The sequence below is a fragment of the Dama dama genome, chromosome 3, assembly GCF_033118175.1.
Source record: "Dama dama isolate Ldn47 chromosome 3, ASM3311817v1, whole genome shotgun sequence".
NCBI lineage: Eukaryota > Metazoa > Chordata > Mammalia > Artiodactyla > Cervidae > Dama > Dama dama.
Genome location: NC_083683.1, coordinates 45638272 through 45665338, shown reverse-complemented (window position 1 = coordinate 45665338; position 27067 = coordinate 45638272). Strand labels below are relative to the sequence as shown.

Below are 27067 nucleotides of genomic sequence, written 5' to 3'. Positions count from 1 at the left end.
TCAGCCCATAATATTACTGTACATTTATAATAAATGTATATGTTTTTTACTGAAAGTAGTCATACTCCTTAAATAAAAGAAGAAAGGAATGTTAGATCTGTGTTATAATTATGCTTTTAATGGATCTGTAATAAATTTTGAATTATATATGTTAATGAAGATTACCACTAAGTCAGAAGCATTTTTCCTTATTTATTCATCAGGGACACAGTTTAGCAGTGAAGATAGTTTAGTTTTTAGTGAATGTGATTATTGTTTTTCTTTCTTCCAGAGTTTGGAAGTGTTCTTTTCTTACTGTAGCTTATCCAAGTGATATGTTCATTAGTGAGATAGTAAAGAGAGTTACCAACCATGTCACCTATAAGGAAATCACCACTCTCTGCAACGTAAGACTAAATCTCTAGGTGTATATTGGGCTTTTTTTTTTTTTTTTTCTTTGACATCTGCTGTCCTACTTGCTGGGGCTTCTCTGATAGCTCAGTTGATAAAGAATCCACCTGCAATGCAGGAGACCCTGGTTCGATTCCAGGGTAAGGAAGATCCACCAGAGAAGGGATACGCTACCCACTCCAGTATTCTTGGGCTTCCCTTGTGGCTCAGCTGGTAAAAAAAAAATCTGCCTGCAATGTGGGATACCTGGGTTTGATCCCTGGGTTGGGAGGATCCCCTGGAGAATGGAAAGGCTACCCACCCCAGTATTCTGGCCTAGAGAATTCCATGGACTGTATATATAGTTCATAGATCGCAAAGAGTCAGACATGACTGAGCGACTTTCACGTTCATCCTCCTTGTTATGCCTTGTAATTGACAGGGTGCCCCTCACTTATGTTTGGAGGGATTCCGGGGAAGAGTGTAACCTGGGCTCTGGTGTCAATGAGAGCGTCCCAGTGGATAATTAGAGAAGTGAACAGGTGGTTGTCTCTCAGTGGGGGGACGAGCTCAGGGGACTGCAGGGGTCCCTAGGGCAGAGGCCTTGCCAGCTGTATATCTTTAGGAGATCTGGGTGTGGGATCCCAGAGTCTGCGGTCAGGGCTGGAGCATTGCAAGAGGTGACAGTTTCATCATTTGGGATGGGACCGAGGTCTCCTGAAGAGCCCGCAGCTCCTGAACCAAGGCTTTTAATTTGTGTTTGGCTGTCCCGAGATGATGTTATCAGGGATCCTGATTTCTGCGGCTGCCAATACAGAGAGCCTGTCGCTTATCTTGTATGGGAGGCTGAGCTGCTTCCATCTGTCTCTGTGAGCCTGGAGGGGCCTCTTCCTGTGTAAATAAAGCTTGAAAACAGTTTCAGGGACCCCTGTGAACCATTAGTACCTTCTCCCTCTCCCTTTGGTGACTTTTTCTAAAAAGCCTTGCATTTCTGTCGTGGTGTAGTTAGGCATCTCTGTTCCTCATTCACACAGGCCATTGTTGGACTTTTTGGTACAGTAGATATTAACAGGGAATGCCTGGGACAGAGGTTGTTTCTTCCTCAACTCATATGCTGCCGCCTCCTATTCTTGGGGGTCCCAGTTGACCACTGAGGGGTCAGGGTCCCCCTCCAACAATGTACCATTAGCAAATATATTTGGGAAAGCCCCAGACTCCAAGGATGTAGCCTTTACAACTTGGCATATGGATATGCCACTGTTCTCAGAGACATCCAAGTCATGGGGGTCTTACAAGCTTCTAGTATTTTTTTAACTTCCTCTGGGGACTAAGGAGGGTCTGGTACCCAGTGCTTTGGGCCCCACTTTCAGCAACATACGATGCCCTTGCCTCACAGTGTTTGCCTCCAGGTGCCATGATGGCTGGGAGTTTTTAGATTTTGTTTTATTGGGACTTGTTAAATGACGTTTTGTTTCTGAAAACCAAGGCCATATTGTGTGGTTGGTTGCCTTTGCAGCCTACCAGACACTTGAAAGTGGGAGAGAATGTGCTTGTGAACTCCACCATGTGAACTGTTGGCCCCCTTCTTTTGGCCTGTTGTTTCATCACTGCTATTTCCAATGGGTTAGAGGCAAAGCTCTAAGGGAAAAATGAGGCTCTTTACCCCTTATACAGGTGGTGATTAAAGATTGTGTAGCCTCATTGTCTAATGTCAGAACCTGTTTTTTTAACTCCTTAGGATTACCTTTTACCGGAGAGGGGGGTGAAGTTTAGCTCTCTTTTACAAAATTATACTCCACCTTTATAGATTTCATTACAGAATCTTAGTTCCCCAACCAGGGATTGAACTTCGGGCCAGGTTCAATCAGTAAAAGGGCCGAGTCCTAACCACTGGATCTCCAGGGAATTCCCTACTCCACCTTTAAATGAACTATAATTATTTTGAATATTATTATATACATATCAGGTAAATATTGATATCTTCAGAGATTTTGCTTTTATGCTTGTTTTTGTAATTACTGTATTAAAAGTTATATTAATATCAGATGAATACTGGTTTTTAAAAGATTGTATTTTTACATGTTTTTATATTTATTATGAAACTAATAAGTTTAACAATCTACTAGCTTCCAAAACGGAGTAACAACTCAGCTTCTGTGTTGACATCTGCTGCTGGCTGTTAAAGTGAGAAATGTTTTGCAGTTTGGTTGTAGAAACTTGTCACCTCTATGAATGAAGTTATCCAGTTACTTTATGAGAGATTCCGTAGTCAGACCAGTTTTTTTGCTGTGTCATGATCCTTTTATCATTTCTGAAAATCAACTCTTAAGATTTTCCAGGTCTTGCTTAAAAATGAGAAAGTTCTGTAGTTTTTCTTCATATGTTACTTAACAGGTTCATATCTTAAAAAACAGATCTAGGGAATTCTGTAGTATATGATATATGTATTTCTTCTCTCTGTATCTCTCTCTTTCTCCCCTCTTCCCTCTCCCCCACTACCCTGGCCTGCTCTCTCTCTCTCTTGCTCTCTCTCTCTCTATATATATATATAGTTTTCAACATGTATTCCTTGGATCAATAAATATTTGAGCACCTACTAAGTTCAAACATTGTTCTGCATGAGACAATCGCTGACTGTATAAATGCATAAAGGCAGACAATATGTGGATATATGAGGCTTAAACAGTTTTTTCAGTACCTTGGGTTACTTGAGGACTTCCTTTCAGTGAGCAGCCTTAAATATGTAAAACAATAGCCTCAGAAGTTCTGATTTCGTTCTTTCAACAGAAGTTTTATTAACTAACTGCTTTACTATTTAGTAGATTCAGGGGATAGCAAAGTGACTCTGACCCAGTTCCTGTCCACAAAGGGCTCACAGTCTAATCAGGAACTGATTTGTAATGAAAAGGAAGTTAAAGGTTGATTATATGCTGAGGTAAACGATAATAGAGGTATGAAAAGAAAATGCCATGGCAACATAGGGGAGAGGTTGGGGAATGGGCTTGCCAGGAAAAGCCTTACAGAGAATATATTATTGTTGGCAGCCCCTTGAACGACTTTGGCTGTGAGTAGATGGGAGTTCAATTCTCTGTGACCCTTGGAACCTAAGCCTTTTAATTATTCATAAATAACTTAAACATACATCTAGGACTGGGAATTTATTTAAAAGATGCACCTGCATTTCTAGTTTAACCTTTAGTTTAACTAGTCCTTTAGGAAAAGGCATTTATGGATGCAGCTGTATGGCAGCGTTACAGACGTTTGCTCTTTAGAGTTCCTTACAGCACAGTTATAGATACACTGCTTTGCTTAGGTTGCCCTTTCCTTTTTAACACAAAATGTTTCTTATTTATAGTATATGGCTCCTTTTAAAAAGAAATGTACCTTTACAAAGGAGGTTCTAGGTTTTTCATTTCTGTGTTGTGAAGTTAAGATACATTTCTTGGAAAAAAAATGTTTGCTGTAAGCGGAACTGAAAACATTTGCTAGGAGAGAGTTAAGGTTTGCTAAACTCGTGACAAGCTGGATCCGTGGTGAGCTGAGAATGCTTTCACAACAGTTTGATTCAGCAAACACTTACTGAGTGCTGTGGTCAAAGCACTGCTGCTAGACACTCTGATGGAAAAGAAAATGAACAAAACATAGGTTCTGTTTTAAAGGATCTTCCAATTTACTGCACTGAGTCTCCTTTCTTCTCCATTTTTGCCATTTCCCAGATAATGAAAAGTAGAGCTGTAATTTATCGATTCTGTAAGCTGCAAAGGGTATAAAATTAGTTTGCTTAAAATGTTGGGCTGGTTCTCCCTTACTGCTGCCAGGATTTAAAATAACAGAAAATATTTGGTGCCTCCTTCCACAAATTAGCATTTCCATGAGTGGCTGCTTTTCACGGAGCATCTTGAGCCAGCCCCTCTCGTGCTGTGAGTCTTCATTGACAGCATTAAATCAGATCTGAGCAGCTCTAGGAGACAGTTGAGAGTTTGAGAATATGCCCAGTGTCAGCATCTTGGCTAGAGAGTGCTGTTAAACAAAGACCACTCTTGGCACCAAGAAGTGATTAGACATGTACCATTCAGCGTGTGAGCTCCAATAAAGAAAGCCACGCAGGGCATTCAGTGCTTTCATTTGGGCAGAACTAAATGGTTAAGTGTCCGTTTAGGCTTCCCCCTAAGTCTGTTCCAGGCAATCAGCACATAATCCAGAAGATGTAAAAATCTCCAAGTATAGCCACTTACCTTTACTATGTAAAGCTCTGTGCTGGGTGCTTCAGGCTGTAAAGAGACAAGACTGAGTACCATTCAGGTTGTTTACGGATTGGGTGGCACCCTGCTCTAACTGTTCTACCTGCCACCCCACTGCAGGTCCATTTCTGCCTGGCCTGCCCTGGTCTGTAGCCACCTACCACCTGGTGTTGACCCTGACTCATTCAGTATGGTTCTTCTGACACAGTCTCTATAACCTTATCCTGAATGTAGAGTGGATATTGAAAACAGCAGAAGAGATGGGCCTTGCTCGCTGGACAGTGTCTGCAGCGACTGATGAGGCCCATTGTAGCACTGATCGCTTGAGGTATTGCTTCAGGGCCGTTGTATTTTTGTGATCAGGTCTCATGAACAAGCGGAACCCAGATAGGAAGCAGTCTTTAAAAATGGTTAGCCCATTTTGTTTACATTTCCTTTTTCTACAGAGTGTGTATTTTCTTGTCCTCAGACTAAAAATGGCACAGTGTGGTATATAATAGTGTGAGGTTATTTTGCATGAAATCACTCAATTCATTTATTCAAGTAATTTATCTTTTCAGGTATTTTTTAAATGACCTGGGATAAATATTCATGAATTATATGTAAGTACTTGGAGAGTATTTGGAGATGTGTTTTTCTTAAGAGTAGAATTATGCTATGATTTCCTTGACTCTGTTTGATGATATTAAGAGTTCTTGGAAATTTGTTCCAAAGTCTGAAAATGGATGGAATGTTTGGGATTAATTTCAACTGTAATTATGTCTTTAATGGTGGTAGTGTCTCACCTGTTTCATATTATAACAAATGAGAAGTGCAACACACCATCAAAATGGTAAAGAAGCTTCCATCTAAAAGGAAGGAGAATTAACATAACCATTTAAAAGTCTTAAATTATTTTACTAGGCATGTATTAGTCTCTCAGTCGTGTCTGACTCTTTGCAATCCCATGAACATAGCCCACCAGGCTCCTCTGTCCATTGGATTCTCCAGGCAAGGATACTGGAGTGGGTTGCCATTCCCTCCTCCAGGCGATCTTCCTGACCCAGGGATCAAACCTGGGTCTCCTGCATTGCAGGCAGATTCTTTATCACTTTGCCACCTGGAAAGCCCTTATTTTACTAGGATTACATTAAATTAGATTAATTAGATTGCATTTATCTAAAGTTACTTAAACTTGATGATAGGATCTAGAAGGGAGTGGAGAGCAATAAATAGCACCTTTCTCTCCCACCCAAGTTTTGAATAGATTGGATAGAAACTAAAGGATTAGCAAATAGGGACTCTAATATCATCTTTATTATTGATGAAGGCAGGGTAAAGGAAGCAGTTTAGTATTAGAGCCAAATCAGCTTGTTAAATTCCAGAATTAGGCAGACCTGCCCCCTGGTCACAGTACTGCTGGATTAGAGAAGGCATGTATAGTAGACAAAACTTCCACCCATCCAGTTCACTCATAAGAGGAAGAAAGGCACAACTGGACCATTTATTTTCCCCACATTTGCCAGTCAGATCAGTTACTTCCCTTCCCAGGATTGAAGCATCTAAGTGGCAGAGAATTGCCAGGGATGTTACAACTGGTAGGGCTGCATTGACGAGCCAGACTTCAGCAGTGAGGAGTTAACGCTCCCCAATAGCATTTGGCTCCTTCCTATGTGTGGTTTCCATGAAGAATGGGTTGGTACTAGGTGGGAAATGGTGGCATGACTAGGCTAGGAGCAAACTTCTCTTTTGTGGAAGAGACCTTATAACAAGTGACCTCTTAGAAATTACAGCAAATGTTTGTTTACCAGAATCATGGGAATTGTGTGCCCTTAGGCATCCCTCACTGCTTTTCTGAAACATCTGTGATTTGGCATTCTTTCCTGGGCATTAAGTGAAGGTCCACAACTTAGTTTGCTGCTGTCCTTTAGCATTTCAGAATATACCTGCTGTTCTGTCTCTTCTTTGAGTTTTCTTCACAGACTGCTTTGGTCTCTTCCCCAACCCCTGGTGTTTCCCATGATTGTAGCCAACTTTCTTTTCACTTGACACTCTCACCTTGGCTGTCAGCCATTTACACGGTTTTAGCTGTTTAGTATATTGATGATTTCCAAATCTTTCCCTCCACCCAGACCTCTGTTCTGAGTTCCATATTTATATGTCTGGCACTCTATTTAACAGTTCCACCTGGGCCACCTGAAGCTAACATACTCTTCCTCCACACTCTCAACTACCACCACTCAGAAACCCTTGAGCGTTTTGTTTTGTATCCACAGTTCTTGTGAGTGGCATCTCCGCCTGTCTACTAGGTTAAGCCAGAAACATGGGTGTCACCTCAGCAGGCTCTTCCTCTCCTTTGTTGCTTATCTCCCAGGTCAGGGGTCAGCATCTAACCGGAGGCCTGTGAGCCAAGAATGGTTCTTACATTTCTGAGTTGTTTGAAACAAACATGTATGTGTATTTGTTATAGAGGGCTCTCTGTTGTCTGCAAAGCCTGTGTATTTACTATCTGACTGCTGTCCTAGGTCAACAAATCTTAGCAGTTCTCCCTCCAAACCATCACTTTTGTTTTTTTCTCTCTATCCCCACTGGCCCTTGCTCCTCCCCATCTCACTTGCCCTGTTTCTCTCTTGGCCCCCTCACTAAGTGTTGTCAGATTTCTTTATAAAACACAAAAACCTAATGATGTCCTTTCTTGTTTAAAATCCTGCAGTGTATTTTGCCCTTTTCTCTTTTTATTTTCTTCCTACAACCTCTTCAGCCCATAGGACTCTGCTCAGCGGTCACCTTTTCCATTAAGCCCACCTGTCTCCTACAGTTACGCCCATATTCCACCTGGTTTGTACTTCTGTTATTGCACATTCTAGATTGTGTTCTGAGAGCCCATTTACCATTCATTCATTCCTGTTCCACTATTTACACTTGGCATTCAGGTTTCATTTCCTGTTTGTTTCTACATCTTCTTTACTTAGCTGTGTGTGGCATCTCAGAGGACTGTAATGAATTAATACATACAGTGAGTGCTTTAAGGAACTTAGTGTCTTAGTTCTTAGTTCCTAACATACAAAAAAATATTGGTGAAGATTTAGTCAGTCAGTTTGAGTTGGTTGCTGTTCAGTCGCTCAGTCATGTCCAACTCTGCAACTCCATGGACTGCAGCATGCCAAGTTTCGCAGTCCTTTACCACCTCCCAGAGCTTGATCAAACTCATGTCCATTGAGTTGGTGATGCCATCCAACCATCTTGTCCTCTGTTGTCCCCTTCTCTTCCTGCTTTCAATCTTTCCCAGCATCAGGGTCTTTTCCAGTGAGTCGCTCTTTACATCAGGTGGCCAAAATATTGGAGCTTCACCATCAGTCCTTCCAATAAATATTCAGGGTTGCTTTCTTTTAGGATTGATTGGTTTGATCTCCTTGAGTCTCCAAGGGACTCCCAAGAATTTTCTTCAATGACGCAGCTCAAAAGCATCAATTCTTTGTCGCTCAGCCTTCTTCATGGTCCAACTCTCACACTTGTACATGATTACTGGAAAAACCATAGCTTTGACTATACTGGATTACTGATTTTACAAATTTTATCCATTTTCTTCTCCAGGAGATCTTCCCAGACCCATGGATCGAACCCGTGTCTCCTGCATTGCAGGCAGATTCTTTACCACATGAGCCATGGAGGAAACACCTATCTGTCTTATACTTTGAATGAATTATTACTAGTGTATAATTTTTTTTTTTAACATCTTTCATTGGTCATTTGGAAAATATTGAGTCAGTATGTTAGGTACATCTTTCAAATTATGACACATTTCATTATACATTAGCAAAAGTTGTATTTGCTAATCTCACATTCAGTCTCATAAGAAAAAATGCTAAGTATTGGAAAACTGTCAAGCTCAAGTATTCCAAAATTTTTATTTTTTCTTTGAAATTACCACCAGTTCACTGAAGTTTATGATTGTCATCAATGCTGCTGGTACCAAGCTCACTTGGTTAATTTTTAAGAGAATGTGTGCCAGATACTCAAGTCTGAAAACCATAGTTTGTCCATCAGTTCAAGTAGAAATGATGTTAAAGTAGGAATGGTGTATGGGTGTTAAGTGCTCTCAGGAGGTAGCCACTGCCATCTGTTAGGCATTAATTCTGGCCAAACTCTGTCGTCCCTGTTCAGTGAGGTTGCTGGGGGAACAAGATGCGTAAGCGTCATGCTGTCCCTTGCAAGGTGACTCGCCACTGTGGCTCCGTGTTGGTGTGCCTCATCCCTGTCTCCAGGGACACTGGCATCATCTCAGTCCCTGTGCCCAAGAAGCTACTGATGATGGCTGGAATTGACCTTTGCTGCATCTCCATCCTGCCATCACTGCCATCCTGGACAACTTTGCCAAGGCCGCTTAATGCCGTTTGTAAGACCTACAGTTATCTCACCCCTGATCTCTGGAAAGAGTCAGTGTTCACTGAGTCTTTGTTTGAGCCTCTGTATCAGGAATTCACTGACCTTCTTGTAAAGACCCACACCAGAGTTTCCATGCAAAGGACCCAGGCTCCTGCTGTAGCCACCACATAGTTTTATATGAGAAAAATAAAGTGAATGAAGCCAGTTTAGAAAAGAAAAAAGACAGCCAGTTCAGCTCAGAACTGTGTAAGTGCTTTTCCTTGAGACAACACAGAATATTAGAAAGATGTGGACTCAGGGATCAAGATGTAATAAAACCAGTAGCTTCCACTGTACGTGCATGGCCTAAGTCACCACTGCCTTGATTTGTGCTAAGTCTCCAGCCATTTTATTCACCATTGCTTTTATGCTAGGAGAGCAAATAATTTAAAAGTATGAATTTTGAGATCCATTGTTATGGATGAAGAGCAAAAGGTTAAAATATAAAATAGCCTTTCACACAGTAAAAATGGCAAAAAATCTTTCAATATCATTATTAAAGTATTTTACACTTTGTGGACCTTTGTAAGTTGTTGCGGGACCCCCAGAAATCAATGGATCACATTTTGGGAAACTGCTGATTTACAGTAGTTTGTGGCTTGACTCTTATCTCAGATTTCTTCTATTTGCATTTACTATTACTGAGATAGACCCTATAGATGTGCTGATCTGGGTAGAATACCGTTCCTGGTCACAGCTCCACTTTGGACTGGCAGCCTCTGCAGTAGAACAATACCAGGACTGACCCTGGGCACAAAAGAGACCGGTTCACAGCCTCACCTTGGCCTTAAGGAACACAAGCAGCAGGGAAGAGCTATAAACCTGCTAGCCTTGTTGGCTTGCTGTGTGTGCATTCAGAAACTGGTCACATCACACGGATCTGAGTCCAGAGGGAGACCTTAACTGTGAGTCAAGTGCTTTCCTTCTGAAGGAGTCTTTCAGGCTCCAGGGCGGGAGAGGTTCTCAGGCTAACATGGGCCCTCCGTAGGTCTCTCAGACCTACACTCTCTAGTCCCAAAGCTTCTGAGTCATATCACAGCCTTTTCATTCTTATTATCTCCAGGAAAGGGTCTCCAGATATCCTGGCTGTAATAAAACTTAGGAGTTAAGAGGTTTTTCCTTTTGAGTACTCTCGATACTCCCTTGTGAAACTTAATTCCCTTTCCTTTAGTTTTGTTTTTAATAAAAATAGCCAATAAGAGTGTGCCTCATGCTACTGCTTTATATTTTGAAGACAATTTATTTTGCTGTATCTTCACTTCAATCTGTTTTAGCCGTTTTTTTTTTTGTTTGTTTTTCCTTTTTTCCTTCTAATTTTTAATCTGGTTCCTTTAATCCAGCAGTCCTGAACTGGGGTGATTTCACCCCGCAGCAGACGTTTGATAGTGTCTAGAGGCGTTTTCGATTGTCACGACTTGGGGGGTTGGTACTGGCATCTGCTGGATGGGAATCAGAGAGCTGGCCTTCATTTCAGCAAAATCACTCATTATGTTGTTACAGTAAGATTTTCACTGAAATTATATTTGGTTGATAGGAGTAGCTAACAATGCATAGCCTCTATCAACTAAGAATCATCCAGTCCAATATGTCAGCAAGACCAGTCTTAGAAGACTGTATTTTGGTCCTTCCTTGTAATTTGTTAGCTTTTTATTGTTTTTTTTTTCTGAATTAACAATTTGATTTTACTTTGCATATTATCTAGAATTGTAGTTTTATTTAGAGAAAATATTTTGGTTATGTTCAGAATAGTAAAAGCTTTTAGAGGTAGGTCACTCTTTTGAATATGACTTATGTTTGTACCTCAGCTCATAACACATCATTTGTTTCTAAGCCTGAGTAAGTGCAACTACCTGATGACTTTTTTAAAAATACAGGTTTATGGGCCCCAACCAAATCTTAAAAGAACTCTTCTAGAAATTCCTGTAAAATTCCAGACTTGGAAACCACTGAAACAGATATGTATTCATAAACTACGAAATGTTTAGAATAGCTACTGCAAAGAGAAGATGGTCTTTGTGGCTCTGAGAGATAACATCCACCCTCCTGGGCAACCAGTTCTGGCAGTGAAACCAGTCAGGTAACCCTCCGATTGGCAAGGTAGAACCGGAGCAGCGGTGTCCTTAAAATTTTGGCTCTTTCCAGTCATATGGTGTCCAGTTCATTTTACTTGCCACAAGTTTGGTTTTAGAAGGGGTTGGTAGGGAAAAGAGATGTGGGAAAGGATGGAGGAGAGTTGTATAGTAGAATCAGAGAAATATGGTCTACCTTTTGTCTCAGGAAGGGAATTACTCGGTGCTGATTTCTCCTCAGTAGTACTCATTTGCTACCCACATTCACCACAGTGGTTAAGTGTCTTTAAAAGCTACTTCTGGTATAAATTAATCTGACCAAGGCAGCAGGGGGCTCTGGGAAGCACAGAGGACTGTCCATTCCTTTCCCACCAGCAAGGATACTCTGGTCTCAGTCCTTTGTTCTCTTTCTCCCTACTTCTCTTTCTCCCTTCTCCTCCTCTGCCTTCCCCTCCTCCTGACCAGAGATCAGCCCTGACCTCCTGCGTTGGAAGCAGATAGTCTTAACCACTGGACACTTTTTTTGTCCCAGTCCTTTACTTTTTTTGCTAAAAGAGCAGTTAATGAAGGTGAGCTTGTTTGTTGTGGTGGTTCCAAGAGCTGTGAAGGTTAGACATTTGTTGAGGAAGGAAAGAAAAGTTGATCACTGTTATTTTACTTCTTTCTTTTTCTCTTCATTTTTGAGGCTCACATGTTACCTTTAATAGTGATAGAGGCAGAGCTTAGTGTGGGTGCCAGCCAGCCTGCATCCGAACCCCCTGAGTCAGGCAGTAGTGACCTCTTGTCTCAGACTGCACTGGGGGACCTGGGCAGGCCTCATGCAGTAAGATACGTGGTCAGTGGGGCAGGCTTGATCCTACAAAGCAGACAAGAGAGAGGGTTATTTTTGAAATAAAGTGAATTTTGTTTGGAAGGATAGGGGCTTCCTTTCCTAAGCAAACTAGAATTTTGGAAATGGAAAAAATATTATGAAATATTGGGGGCATATTAATTTATATTGGAAACATAAAATAAATGTTGGTTATATTTTAGTGTTCTGGATTTCTTTTATTGGTTTTTACTTTTTTTGAATGGAGATTTTCAAATACATTTTAGAGTAGAGAGACTAGTATAGGGAATCCTGTATACTGATTACCCCAATATCAATAGTTACTAACACATGGCCAGTCTGATTTCGTCTGTACCTTTACCCACTTTCCTTTGCCCTCTTCAATTATTTTAAAGCATATCAAGTATCAGTATGCATTTTAATGTAGAAATATATAAGATACTCAGTCTGTGGTCACATTTCCTCTGATTATGTAACTTTTTTTCCCATTTGGTTTGTTGTCTGGTCTCTTTTTAAAGATGCTGATGATCTGATGATTGATCGAAATCCTGGGAATGTGTAGAGAGTCTGTAATATTCTGTTTCGGTGGGAGAGGGGACATTTACTTATATTAGATCACTGTTTTCCCAAGATGATATTACAAACCTAGTTCTTGGTATAAATTTGAGTAACAACATTAATTGAAGGAAGTATTGACCATGTACGGGAAGTCTTAACTGAAATTCCATGTTGACATAACCACGGTCTGAAATGGGGTTCACCACTGTCAGGAAGCCCAGCTTTTAAGTTTGCTTTCTCAGGTTCTAAGAAGAGTACTTCATACCTTTCCCTCAAACCTTACAGACGTCTGTTCTCTCAGCTGATGGCTTGGTTTGGTGCTTGCCTGAGAAAATAAGAAGCTGTCTAGAGGGACACCCTCATTTGCCCTCCTCCTCATCCAGAGAGTTTTGTTTTGGCAGCTGGGCCACTCTTCTCTCATTTCCCTCCGGCTGGGTATAACGGAACAAGCACTTGTGTCGTCTCCCGACCCTCCACCCCCATCACAGTCCTTCCCTCTGCCCTGAGTGCCCCACCTCCTTCCCAGGGACCTTGCTGCTGCTTTGGTCCCCTCTCTTCTCTCCCGTCCTCAGATTCCCCCTGTCTGCTGGAGCATCCTTGGTAGTGTACAGATAGGCTCTGGTGCACCCCATCTGTAGAAAGAAACTGTTCCTTGTTAAATTCACCTCTCTTGATTCTTAGTGGCCCATTTTTTTCCTCCCCTTCACAGTTAAACCTTTCAAAAGAGTAGTCTATTCTTTCTTCTACCTTTTTTCTCTTCCATTCACTCTCTGAACCCCTCAATACTGGCTCCGTTCCTCACTGCTTCCCCGAAACCATTCTTGCCAAGAGCCCCCAGGTCCTCTGTGATGGAATCCAGTTGTTTTCTTTCTGTCTCATAGACCAGTCCTTCTCCTCCTCTTTTACTGCCTCCATGCTCTGCGTGACCTCTAAGTGCTGGAATGCCTCCAGGCTCAGTTTTGGGCCTTGCTTCTCTTTATTTGTACTCCTTTCCCTTGGTCATTTCACTTACTCCTGTGGCTTTAAGTACCATCTTTATGCTGATGACTCCTGAGCATGTAGCTGCAGCCCAGACCTGTCCTCTGAGTTCCACCTGGAGATCAGGAACCTATGACTCAGGCTTCATGGGTGCAAAACAACGTTCTGGCTTTTCCCCCTCAACCCTTTCTCATTTCAGTTAGTAGATCCTGATACACCCAATTGCACAAGTCAGAAACTTGGAAATCATCTTACATCTTCCCTGTCTCCGTCCAGCCCATCAGCATGTCTTATCAATTCTACCATACACACATCTCAAGTATCTTCACTTCTCTTTGTCTGTATTTCACCACTAAATTACTATCATTTCTCAACTGGAAAACTGCTTAAGCTTCCTAATTGGTCCTTCTGCTTTCATTTTTGTCTTCTATACACTGTTCTGCTCACAGGAGGTACAATGCTCTATGAAAAACACAACCATATTATGTAACTCCTTGCTTAGTCCTTAATGATGGCATTTCATATAGGATAAATTATTGACTCCTTAGCATAGTCTTCAGGGTCCTGCCAGCTTCTCCAGCTTTGTCTACTGCTTTCCCCTCCCTCACTATGCAGGGCAAACTTGCCCGTTTCACACTGGGATCTCTCACGCCCCAGGGCCTTGACACTCACTGTTCCTTTTCCATGGACTGATCTGTTCCTGACTCTTGTTCTTACTGTTCTTCAGGCTGCAGCTTAAATGTCACCTTGTCTGACAGCCCTTTTCTGATCACCCTTCCCAAAGTGGCTACTTGCCCATCTTAGTGTCTTCTCGTCACATTACCTGTTTTTTTTCCAGCAAATATTTATGGAGTGCCTACTCTGTGCCTGACACTGTTCTAGGCATGGGGTAGATAGCAGTGAGCAAGGTAGATACACTCAGGAAGCTTCTAGCTAGTGGGCAAACAGACAAACCACAAATATATCCTATTCTGATGGTGATCTGTGCTGTGTAGACAAATGAAGCAGGTGGAGTGAAGTGAGGGATGGTGTTCTAGACAGTGGTTAGAAGAGGAGACATTTTGACAGGGATTCCAGGGAAGTGAGAGAACCCCACCTCAGGTGTGTGCCGCTTTTCTAGGACTGTATATAGAAATACAAGCTCTAAGAGGCCAGAGGCCTCACCTGCTCACCAAAGTTCCTGAAAGCTCGCACAGTGCCTGACCTTTGGTAAATACTCATCAGTGGGTGGATGGCCTTTGGATTTCCACATAATTGTGGCATTTTGGGAACCATGTAGCATTCAGAATGTGGCCCACTTACTTTGTCTCTGTGGGCTCCAGTCTTTTCATGTGTTGAGTGAAGGAATCCAGCTCAGGGAGTGAGCTCTGAAGACTGCCAGCCTCACTCTGGATGCTGTGGATGTGCTGTGTTCCTGGTTTCATTGAAATGGTGAAAAGATTGCACAAGAGTTCAGTATTCACATAAAAACAAGATTTGCACTTAAAGTCATGTCAGCTACAGCCCTGAGTAGAATGGCCTGGAGGAGGCAAGAGGGTGGGTTATTTTGGAGGATGTGGAGGGGCTGGGCAGGTCCAGGCAGGAGCTGAAGGTGATCTGGACTCAAGAGGTGGCCACAGAGATAAGGGAGAGTGCTAAAGAAATGGTGGAACTTCCCCAAACTTGCACAGAATTGAGGCGAGAACCCAGACTTCATAGTCCAGCACTTTCACTCTACCACTTCTCTTGATGAAAATGAAGTGAAAATGTTGGCTGCTCAGTCGTGTCCGACTCTTTGGAACCCCTTGGACTGTAGCCCGCCAGGCTCCTCTGTCCATAGACTTCTCCAGGCAAGAATATTGGAGTGGGTAGCCATGCCTTTTTTCAGGGGATCTTCCTGGCTCAGGGATCGAACCCTGGTCTCCTGCATTGCAGACAGATTCTTTACTGTCTGAGACATCAAAGAAGCCCACTTCTCTTGATTTTTAAAATGTCTTTGGGAATTCCCTGGTGGTCCAGTGGTTAGGACTCCACCCTTTCACTGCCAAAGGCCCCAGGGTCAATCTTAGTTGAGGGACTAAGATCCCACAAGCCACACTGCTTGCCCTCCCTCCCCCCCACAAAAGTCTTGATGTCAGCCTCATAGAAAAGTTGAAATGTATGAATATGTGTGATGCTAGTGAGTTTAGTTAGAACAAAGACTGCTTTTCAGAAAACATTATAAATGTCTATATCAAAATTTGCCCATGTGAAAATGTGCTTTTGCTTATAGTATGTGCATCTTTGTATAAGTTCTCAGCAAAGAACTTGACTGGAAAACAGGAGAGGGAATGGTGTTTTCACTGTATGTATATCTTTTGTATCTTTGGATTTTGAACCACAGGTCAAGGTATGATAAAAGTAAGTAGTACACATCAGGTGAAACTGAAGCTGGTCTGCTCTTAGGTTTCTCTCTTTTCCAGATGTAGCCACATTGTTTTCAAACGAGTGACCTTAGGAAGGTGTCTTTCTTCACACCAGTTGGAAATATGTCAAGCCAATTGACTTCTAGATAAAATTGGAACTTGACACAAAGTCGAAGCTCCTTGTCTCTTCTCGTACCCTTTTCCAGTCCTCAGACTCATGTATAATATGTACAACATGATAGTTTAACATATGCATTCCCTTGTCCTTTTAGACTCTGTGGATGTTCTGTTATTGACACCTAGTCTTTAGGCCACCCTCTTGTTTCACCCTTCATTTGCTCTGTGGACTTTATTAAAATATTTACATGATGACTAGTTAATTAAAATTACTTTTTATGCTTTACTCTTATGACTGGGTGGGTACCTTTGTCACCTCTTCCCTCTCCCACCAAGACCATCAGAACCTTGGCTGGGGATTCCCTGGGATATGGGGCATCAGTGGGGAAAGGGGTACCTGAACTAGGGGAATGTGGACCTCCTCACAGCTCACACTTGACTCTGCTCCCCAGATTCCAGTGCCCCCAGTACCAGCTCTCCTCTTTTCATCCTTGATGTGAAGAGAAAAGTGATTCAGGCTGTCCACCAATTCTTGGTCTCTCCCACGAGGCCCTTTGTTAATTATGTCCCCATGTTTGTCTTCCTCTGCGTCTTGGCACCTGTCTTCTGTTCAAAAGTTTTCTGTAAATTTTCTCCCTCTTTTTCTTTTCTTCACTTAAAAAAAAGTTAGTTTGCTTTCAGTTAAAAAAAAAAAAATTACAGTTACCTTTTGACCACCACTTCTTTCGGATAGCTGTTCTATTAAAGCTTATGGAGGTATCTTTGACGATAAAGGAATATTTTTCGTGGGACAGTTTGTTAGATTCTGTCCAAAATAAGACTAACATCTTACTATTTTAATTAATAGAGGTGCTTAGAAGTGTCTCATAGGAAGTTGCTGGTGTTGTTGAACTAGTTCAAGCCTAGTCTCTGTTTTCAGATTTTCTTCTCTCCTTAGTGTCCCCTATGCTTGGAGGTCTTAGGTGGGAGCAGCAACCCTAAAAATACTTAACCTTTTCCACTTCATTTTTGAAAGCTGGAAATTCACATAAACTTTGCCTGCCACCTGTACTTCTCTCTTCTGCTCTCCCTACAGATTCTTTGAAGTTTTCTATTTCCTTAATCAGATATCGCAAGTGTTTTGCCTACATTTCTGTTTTGAGGTCCATCAGAGAGTAGAAGAACAAGTTGTACTATACTTTAAACTCTGTCCTAGTTGTGTTTGAAAACAAGCTATAGGAAAGAAATTTTGAGGAAAAAGGTCTCTTGGGACCATTGACTTTTATAAAAATGTAATTCTTAGAATTTATTTTGGTAGCTATAGAATACTGATGAATGAAAACAAAGCTAGGCATAAATGTTCAGTTACCCAGACCCTCACCCTGCAAAAAGAGAAAACTAACCTTGAAATAATACCTTGGTAGATATTCCCAGGTGATGCAGTGGTAGAGAATCCACCTGCCAGTGCAGGTCTGGAGAAGGAAATGACAAGCCCCTCCAGTGTTCTTGCCTGGAAAATCTCGTGGACAGAGGACCTGGGTGGGCTGCAGTCCATTGGGTAGCAGAGTCAGACATCACTGAGCATGCACACACAAAATAGCTTTAGAAATTTTGTTAGTGTCGGTACTTCTACTGTACTGTACTTACACAAGATTCAGAGTTCCAAATGGATGTACAGTAGTTATTTCCTTACTAGTCACATCACTGAAGGTCAGGAGGATCTTTTTTTAAGTAATGCTACCTGAATGAGATACCTTTCTGTTCCCTGAGTTGTGGGGAACAGGCACCCATAACAAGACCATCCTGACTAGAATTCCATCTTTTAACCCAGATGCTGGGTTCTATGTGTATGGCCCCTATTGTCCATCTGAATTTTGTGCCTGTTTCTGTAGAACATTCTAAGTGTGGAGGGTGGAGTGGGGACTGGTGACATGAAGTAACGTATCAGGGAAAATGTCTTAATGTTCAGAATTTGTAGTATTTCTGTTAAAGCAGTTGAGGACTTTTGAAGTCATTTGACTGAGTGAAGTGACTGCTACATGTCTGTTAATTTAAAATTGTAATAGTCCAGCTGGTTGACTTAAAATGGATGAACTTCTTAGCAAGTAACTGCCATAAAATAAGATAAAACTGGGGGTAACAGACTTCCATTTTCTCTAGGATGATGAGAAACATTGTTTCTGAAGATGTGATAATTTGAGCTGAGACCTGAAATGATGAGAGGAAGTCCATTTATGAGAAAGTCTAGGGAAGATGTGTTCTGGGCACAGGAAATGGGTGGTGGTGGTGGGGTGGTCTGCAGAATTGATGTGTTGGAGGAAGTGCAAAGGGTGTGAGGTCTGTGAGTTAAAAGAGTGGTGATGGGATCTGTAGACACAGGTGAACAGGGGCTCTTCTGGGCCAGAGGAGGATTCTTCATGTTACCTAAATTTTAAACAATTGAGTGGTTTAACACCATCAGGACAATTGAGAGATTTAACACTGCAAATATGTGCTAATCAGGAGTAATTATTTTTCTGAGATTCTCATGCTGCTTTCTTTCTTTTTCCTGACTTGCAACTGGTGAAAGTAAGGTGCTGGAGGAGATAGAGTAATGTTTGCAGTGTGGTTTCTTTCTCTTAAAGGAAGGAAGGAAAGGTGGCATTTGTCGCCCCCACTGGAGAAACGACTGAGATTCACAGCTGTGGGCCAAGGAGTGACTCACTGGGTTAATTGTTACAGTACCTGTTACTGGAGGATCATTACTGTGATCATTTCCAGTGAAAACTTTTTTTTCCCCCTTTAATAGGAATTTAGGCTTTAATTTAAAAGTATAGATTGATCACATTTTAATGTTATAAAATTTTAGTCTGTTTATGGACCAGAGCCCACATAGGAAATTCCTTTTCAAATAGTAGGAACTTAATCATTTGTCTCATTTCTCCACAAAGGCTTGGCCAGATGCTGCTGGCCAAACTTAATGCCTCATTGTTGCTGCTGCTGCTAAGTCGCTTCAGTCGTGTCCGACCCTGTGCGACCCCATAGATGGCAGCCCACCAGGCTCCTCCGTCCCTGGGATTCTCCAGGCAAGAATACTGGAGTGGGTTGCCATTTCCTTCTCCAAGGCATGTATGCATGCTAAGTCGCTTCAGTCGCGTCTGACTCTTTGCGACCCCATGGACAGCAGCCCACCAGGCTCCTCTGTCCACAGGATTCTCTAGGCAAGAATACTGGAGTGGGTTGCCATTTCCTTCTGCAATGCCTAATTGTTGAACCTGAAGCTATTCTAAGATTTTATTGTATTGATCTTCTTGTTTCTCCATCTGGTGTGTGTTATTTTAAATCTTTTACTTTTTTCTGTTTAGCAGGTAACTGAATTTCAGTCTGAGCTAAAACTTGAGATTTATGCTTTTCCTACAATCTTTCTCAACCTTTCTACTCTTGCTGAACTTAAAACTCATACACTAATTAGAACTTATGTATAACTTTAGACTTAATGTCCTGGTATTGAATATTAAGACCAGGGCTGAATTTAGTCTTCGAGAAATGTAGAACACTTGACTTTATGGTAAACCCAAAGCAGCAGCTATCATTAAAGATATATTAGAGGGGCTACAGTCCATGGGACAGCAAGTCGGACACTACTGAGTGACTAAACCACCAGTCTTACAAATGACTCCACCCATTTTGCATATGAAAAAGAACCCATCAGAGATCAGTGAATCACCTAAGGCCACAAATGGAGATGTTGTGTAGGCAGTATCAGGAAAATCAGTAGTTCCTGTTAGGAACACACCCCTTTGTTTCAACTCTTAAGCTGCTGGATTCCAACCAACCCTTCCTAAGTGGCACTAGTGGTAAAGAATCCGCTTGCCAGTGCAGGAGATGCAAGAGACTCCAGTTCCATCCCTGAGTCAGGAAGATCTCCTGGAGTAGGAAATGACAACCCATTCCAGTATTCTTGTCTGGATAATTCCACCGGCAGAGGAGCCTGGCGTGCTCTGATCCTCCATGGAGACGCAGAGTCAGACACGATTGAGCACGTTTATCTATTTAACCAGCCCTTCTCTACTGCCTTTGGGCTTCCCCGGTAGCTCAGACGGTAAAGCGTCTGTCTACAGTGCAGGAGACCTGGGTTCGATCCCTGGGTCGGGAAGATCCCCTGGAGAAGGAAATGGCAGCCCACTCCAGTATTCATGCCTGGAAAATCCCATGGACCGAGGAGCCTGGCCAGCTACAGTCCATGGGGTCACAAAGAGTCGGACATGACTGAGCGACTTCACTTCACTTCTCTACTGCCTTAATAATTAGTTAGAGCACAGAACCAAGTAGATTGAAACTCATATTTACTCAGTGAAGAGGTTTTACAGTAAGTGTGAAGTCATCAGATTATTAATCCAAGAACTCAACATTAACTCTCAAACCAGAAAAGGACATTAGAAATACTAAAATTAATGTATTTTAAAAGTTTCAGTTCAATTCAGTCGCTTAGTCGTGTCTGACTCTTTGCAACCCCATGAATCGCAGCACGCAGCACTCCCTGTCCATCACCAACTCCTGGAGTTTACCCAAACTCATGTCCATCGAGTCAGTGATACCATCCAGCCATCTCATCCTCCTTCGTCCCCTTCTCCTCCTGCCCCCAATCTTTCCCAGCATCAGGGTCTTGGTTTCCAATGAGTCAACTCTTCACATGAGGTGGCCAAAGTGTTGCAGTTTCAGCTTCAGCATCAGTCCTTCCAATGAACACCCAGGACTGATTTCCGCTAGGATGGACTGGTTGGATCTCCTTGCAGTCCAAGCGACTCTCAAGAGTCTTCTCCAACACCACAGTTCAAAAGCATCAATTTTTCGGTGCTCAGCTTTCTTCACAGTCCAACTCTCACATCCATACATGACCACTGGAAAAACTATAGCCTTGACTAGATGGACCTTTGTTGGCAAAGTAATGTCTCTGCTTTTTAATATGCTGTTTAGGTTGGTCATAACTTTCCTTCCAAGGAGTAAGCGTCTTTTAATTTCATGGCTGCAATCACCATCTGCAGTGATTTTGGAGCCTCCAAAAATAAAGTCTGACACTGCTTCCACTGTTTCCCCATCTATTTCCCATGAAGTGATGGGACCAGATGCCATGATCTTAGTTTTCTGAATGTTGAGCTTTAAGCCAACTTTTTCACTCTCCTCTTTCACTTTCATCAAGAGGCTTTTTAGTTCCTGTTTACTTTCTGCCATAAGGGTGGTGTCATCTGCATATCTGAGGTTATTGATATTTCTCCTGGCAATCTAAAAGTTTAGCCCAGCTCAAATGTAACATACATTAATAGGTATTTTCCTTGTAGCTCAGTTGGTAAAGAATCTGCCTGCAATCCAGGAGACCCAGGTTCGATTCCTAGGTCGCGATGACCCCCTGGAGAAGGAAATGGCTACCCACTCCAGTATTCTTGCCTGGAGAAGTCCATGGACAGAGTAGCCTGGTGGATTATAGTCTATGGGGTCACAAAAGGACACAACTTAGCTGCTAAGTTGTTTGATATGTGATTAAATGTTTTGTCTATATTGGTCTTATATTAATTTAGATGCTTTGCTGTTTTTATTTTGCCTGGCTGGTTTTTAAATAATATTCCGTTCGGTTCATGTCCTGCTCTTTGTGACTCCATGGACTGCAGCATGCCAGGCCTCCCAGTACATCACCAACTCCCAGATTTACTTGAACTCATGTCCATGGAGTCGGTGATGCCATCCAACCATCTCATCCTCTGTCGTCCCCTTCTCCTCCTGCCCTCAATCCTTCCCAGCATCAGGGTCTTTTCAAATGACTCAGTTCTTCGCATCAGCTTGCCAAACTATCGGAGTTTCAGCTTCAACATCAGTCCTTCCAATGAACCAGGACTGATCTCCTTTAGGATGGACTGGTTGGATCTCCTTGCAGTCCAAGGGACTCTCAAGAGTCTTCTCCAACACCACAGTTCAAAAGCATCAATTTTTCGGTGCTCAGCTTTCTTCACAGTCCAACTCTCACATCCATACATGACCACTGGAAAAACTATAGCCTTGACTAGATGGACCTTTGTTGACAAAGTAATGTCTCTGCTTTTTAATATGCTGTTTAGGTTGGTTATAACTTTCCTTCCAAGGAGTAAGTATCTTTTAATTTCATAGCTACAATCACCATCTGCAGTGATTTTGGAGCTCCAAAAAATAAAGTCAGCCACTGTTTCCACTGTTTCCCCATCTATTTGCCATGAAGTGATGGGACTGGATGCCATGATCTTAGTTTTCTGAATTTTTAACTATAAGCCAACTTTTTCACTCTCCTCTTTCACTTTCATCAAGAGGCTCTTTAGTTCTTCTTCACTTTCTGCCATAAGGGTGGTGTCATCTGCATATCTGAGGTGATTGATATTTCTCCCAGCAATCTTGATTCCAGCTTGTGTTCCTCCAGCCCAGCGTTTCTCATGATGTACTCTGCATATAAGTTAAATAAGCAGGGTGATGATGTACAGCCTTGACGTACTCCTTTAAGGGCTTGTCTTTCAGAATTGGTGAACCACCTTTCAGGTTTTTTGTTTGTTTGTTTGTTTTTTGCGGCTTTCAGGGTCTTAGTTCCCTAACTAGGGAAAGTGCTAAGGCCTAACCACTGGACCTCCAGGGAATTCTCCCACCTTTCAGCTTTTAGCCGTCATGTAATTCGTCTGGTTTTCTTTTGTAATTCTTTTGACATTTTTCTCTTATTGAGAGGGAGGAGCTCTACTTTGAATAACTTGATACGTTAAAAAAATTACTTTCATAGTACCATTAAGTTAAATTGGCCACATCAGTTATCACAGAGCTTGGGTTCAAGGTCTAAAAGGAATAACACTTTGGCAGCTGTTGACTCTAATGAGAGTAAAACCGTGTTAGCCCTGGAAATGCAGGTTAACAAGCTTGTAGCACACACAGCTGGTAAGTACCCATCCCTTTATGTATCGGTGAATATATTTAGGGCTGGAGAGTAAATTGGTCAGGTTTTATTATCAGAAAATATGAAGTACACCACAGTTATACTTAATGTGGCCATTGAGGAGAATGCTGCATCCATGTTGCTCATGTATGGTTTTTTTCTTTCTTTGTGACAATTGAATGTATTAACCAAAAGGCTGTGTATTGATTTATATTGTAATATTTATTTATTCACAGAGGAAAAGTCACCAGATGGAGTAAAGTAAAAATGAGAAAGGAATGAAATAAGTGGCCTCTGGCACCTGGCCTCCTGGAAATGTACTGAAGGGCTCCTCCCTTCTCCCCTTTTACTCTCAACCTTCCCTCTTCTGCCCTCATGGAATTTCTTTGTGCCTTTGTGATCTCAGAACTCCAGTTTTCTCCAACATGGTTTCTGTCCTGCTGTGTTTTAGGTACTTACAGTGTCAGTAAAGCTGAATAATTCTACTGCATATTGCCAGTAGTTGTTACCATCTTACACAGAGTACTCCAGCCTGAGACCTCTATGGCTTTAAGACTTTGATTTGTGTAACAAGAATTTAATCTCATTTATCAGGGCTTTATTTAATGGCAGCCCACTCCAGTATTCTTGCCTGGAGAACCCCAAGGACAGAGGAGCCTTGCAGGCTACAATTAATGTGGTCTCAAGAGTCGGACACGACTTAGTGACTAAAGAGAGATATATAAAAGAAGACCTTTGGCAGGAATAGAGTTTGTTTTCAAATATAAACTAAGGATCATAAGTAGAAATGAAACAGAAATTGGGACAGGGTCTTAAAGACAAAGTTTTGACTATATGAGTTAGATTGTGTCTGTTTTGCGTGGTGGTAAAACAGGCTAAGAAAAGCCATATATATTGACAGTTGGCGGTGATCATTGTTATGCCCAGCCGGTCCAAGGCTATTGTGTCTTAGAGCTTTGACGTGTGTCCAAGACCAGGAGTCTTTCGGAGTGTTGACTTGATGCAAGTGGGCCTAAAAAACACGGTTTCCAGTTGGCACTAAAATAGACTGAAGATTCAGTAACCCAGGGTATTTAGATAAATCTGATTTGCATGTTTTAAAAATAGCTATTGCCTGTCTCAGTTTTATTTCTTTGAAACTTGGTTATTTTTACTTTTTATGATAGAAGAGGTAGTATTTGCTTTAAATATAGTTAGATGTTTATACTTGACTAATAAAAATATCCACAACATTCTTCTGAAAGTTAGCCAAGCTGGTGTTTTTTGTTTATAGTTAGTTTAAAACTGACATATTTTCCGATCTTTGTGAATCTTTCTATTAATTTGTATTTTAGGCAAACTGGCACATACACGCAGAGATAAACTCTTTATATGGAGGAGCTCCACCGTACACAGTCTTTTGCACTTTGTTTTTCGCTTAGTTTATCTTAGAGCACTTTCCATATCAACGTTTATCGATTTATTTCATTTTTTTAAAAGGCCCGCATGGCGCGTATTAGAATGGGAAATCCACCATTTATTTGACAACATAACTTCTTATGTCACCGTAAAAATTATTTTAATTCAAGCAAAGGTGATTGAAGATCTGGCATCTAATTAAAAAAATTTTATTGCCGTATAGTTGGTTTACAATATTGTGTTAGTTTCAAGTGTACAGCAAAGTGAATCAGTTATACATCTACATGTGTCTACTCTTTTTTTTAAGATTCTTTTCCCATTTGGACCATTACAGAGTATTGAGTAGCATCCCCTATGTTATATAGCAGATTCTTATGTTATCTATTTTATATATGGTAGTGGGTATTTTCTGTCCCAATCTCCCAGTTTATCTTTCTCCCCTCCTGCCACCCCCCCACCCCGTCCTGCCCCAATCCCCTGGTAACCACAAGTTTGTTTTCTGTGTTCCTGATTCTACTTCTGTTTTGTAAATAAATTTACTTGTACCTGGCATTTATATTGAAATGGTCGGATTCTTTGTCAGCATTATGGAATTTCATGTAAATAATTTTTTAATTTATCCATTGTACTCAAGAGTTTACAGACAACAGCTCCCTCACTGTTGTGATTACTCTAAAGAGGGAAAAGGGTAAAAGTGAGAATGTTATCTTCTTATTAGAACCTTAGTAGGTAGTGCTGTGGTCTTCTGTTCCTGGAGGAGTGTGATTAATAAATGGGCATCTCTTTGAATCAGAGGGTGGCACTGGGATGCATGATGTCTGATAGACTGAGGGCCTCGGAGCAGAGGGGTGTCAGGAGAAATTGCCCCTGGGGTCAGGAAGGGCATCTCACGGACCTCTTCCTGCACTGTCCTGGACTTCGTCACAGAGTGTGTGTGTGTGTGTGTGATAAATGTTTAGCTGAAACAGTAGAGTGCTTTAATAATATTTTAGAGCTTCTCTTTTACAGTTATCTTTTCAATCTTCTTTGTGAATATAAAGTATATATTACATTAAAGCGAGTACTCACATTTAAGGGAGAAGGGTTGCAAATGAACATAAGGTTTCTTGGATGGTTTTCCTCATTGGCTTAGTTGTTTCCAGCCCTTCAGAGTTTTCTTGATCACATTTGGCAAGCAGCCTTTTTCCCTCCCAGTGGCATGAAGTGAGACTCTTGCAGAACATGGTCACCCATGATTCTGTCAGGTTGGGTCCAGAGCAGCCATGTGACTGACTGATGTAAGATTCAGAACTAACTCAAGTAATTTCTGAATATGAGTTTGGGGTATTTTCCTTTCTTTAATGCCACCAAGTCATCCACACCTACCTGTTTCTGCATTAATGAGCACAGGATTTTTTCTTTAAAGGAAGGACAGACTGGGAATCCTGGTGATTTACAAAAACTGAGTAATCCAGTTAACTAAGGCAGTGATAATGGTAGTGTCTTGGAAACATTGGATATAACCTGCCTGCATCATTAGTTGTACTCTTCTGGAACAGGATTTTGTTCACTGTCTTAACCCTGGCCTTGAAGTCCTCGGGAGAATCTTGACACAAGTTCTTTGGTCAACCTGCCTCCCGTCCCTCACACACAATCCCTTTCTTCTCCACCCCCATTCACACTCCACGTGCTCCTCTCCTTAGAGACTTTTGGAACATAATATTTTACTTGGCTTTTCATCTGCTTCTCATTGCTCTAGAATGTGTCCTTGTCCAATTGTAGATTCTTCCTGAATGCCATTATTCTACCTCTCTGGTCATCCATAAGTAGGTAATTTTACAAGGCATCCTGCTTTCCTTTTCTCCTTTGTCTACTGAGAAAAAAGTACCTCTTTCACTTTTTTGTTCTTTCCTTCAGTTGCTACTTGGATGATGATGATAATAATCCTTTACTAACAACTTTCCAAAGGTTTTCAGATTTATTTATTACTTTGTTTGCTCACACAGGCACACACACAAATTACTGTGAGGAAGGTAAGTTGGTTAGTCACATCCCTATTTTGCAGATGAGGACACTTGACAGAGAGCTGGAACTGACTGGCTTAAAGTGATACGGCTATCAACAGTTAAGAATAGAACCAGATCACCAGCCAGATCATTTTATTCCCGAACCCGTGCATTTTACAATGTACTATACTGTCTACTTTGTATATTTAAGAAGTTTTTTCCTAAACAAAGATAGTTCCTTTCTGCTAGAGGAATTCTTAATGAACAAATTTTTTTTTGCTGGATATGTGCGTGCGTGCTAAGCCCTGCAGTCATGTCCGACCCTTTGTGACTCTGTGGACTGTAGCCCCCCAGCCTCCTCTGTCCATGGGATTCTCCAGGTAAAGGTGCTGAAGTGGATTGCCATGCCCTCTTACAGGGGAACTTCCCGACCCAGGGATCGAACCCGAAACTCTTACATCTCCTTCATTGTAGGTGGATTCTTTACCACTAGCGCCACCTGGGAAGCCCAATATATAACATTCTAAAATACTTTTAAAAACTGTTCACAGTTGGTCCCTGTAGAAATAATATTGAGTGGACAGGTTTCTGTTTTTCTTTTGGGTAGATTCCTAGAAGAAGTATTGGATCGAGGCATATAAATGTTTTACAGGCTGGTGAACACTGCACGATTGTTTCCCCTGAAAGGATGTTCTGATTTCCTTATTCCTTCATATGAGCCAGATAGCCTTAGAATATAACAGAAAGCTTGACAGAGTGTAATTATAGCCTCTGCCTAGGAAGACTGGAGTCACTGGCTGTTATTTATTAGTTTAACTGTTATCGTCAACACCATTT

General features: G+C 41.6%; 1 protein-coding gene and 1 pseudogene across 3 annotated transcripts in view; both read left to right on the top strand.

Moving 5' to 3' along the window:
• Positions 1-27067, top strand: part of DIP2B (disco interacting protein 2 homolog B) — a 225005-nt gene that overhangs the window by 62640 nt on the left and 135298 nt on the right. The window lies entirely within an intron of this gene.
• Positions 5172-9787, top strand: LOC133045662 (small ribosomal subunit protein uS5-like; annotated as a pseudogene).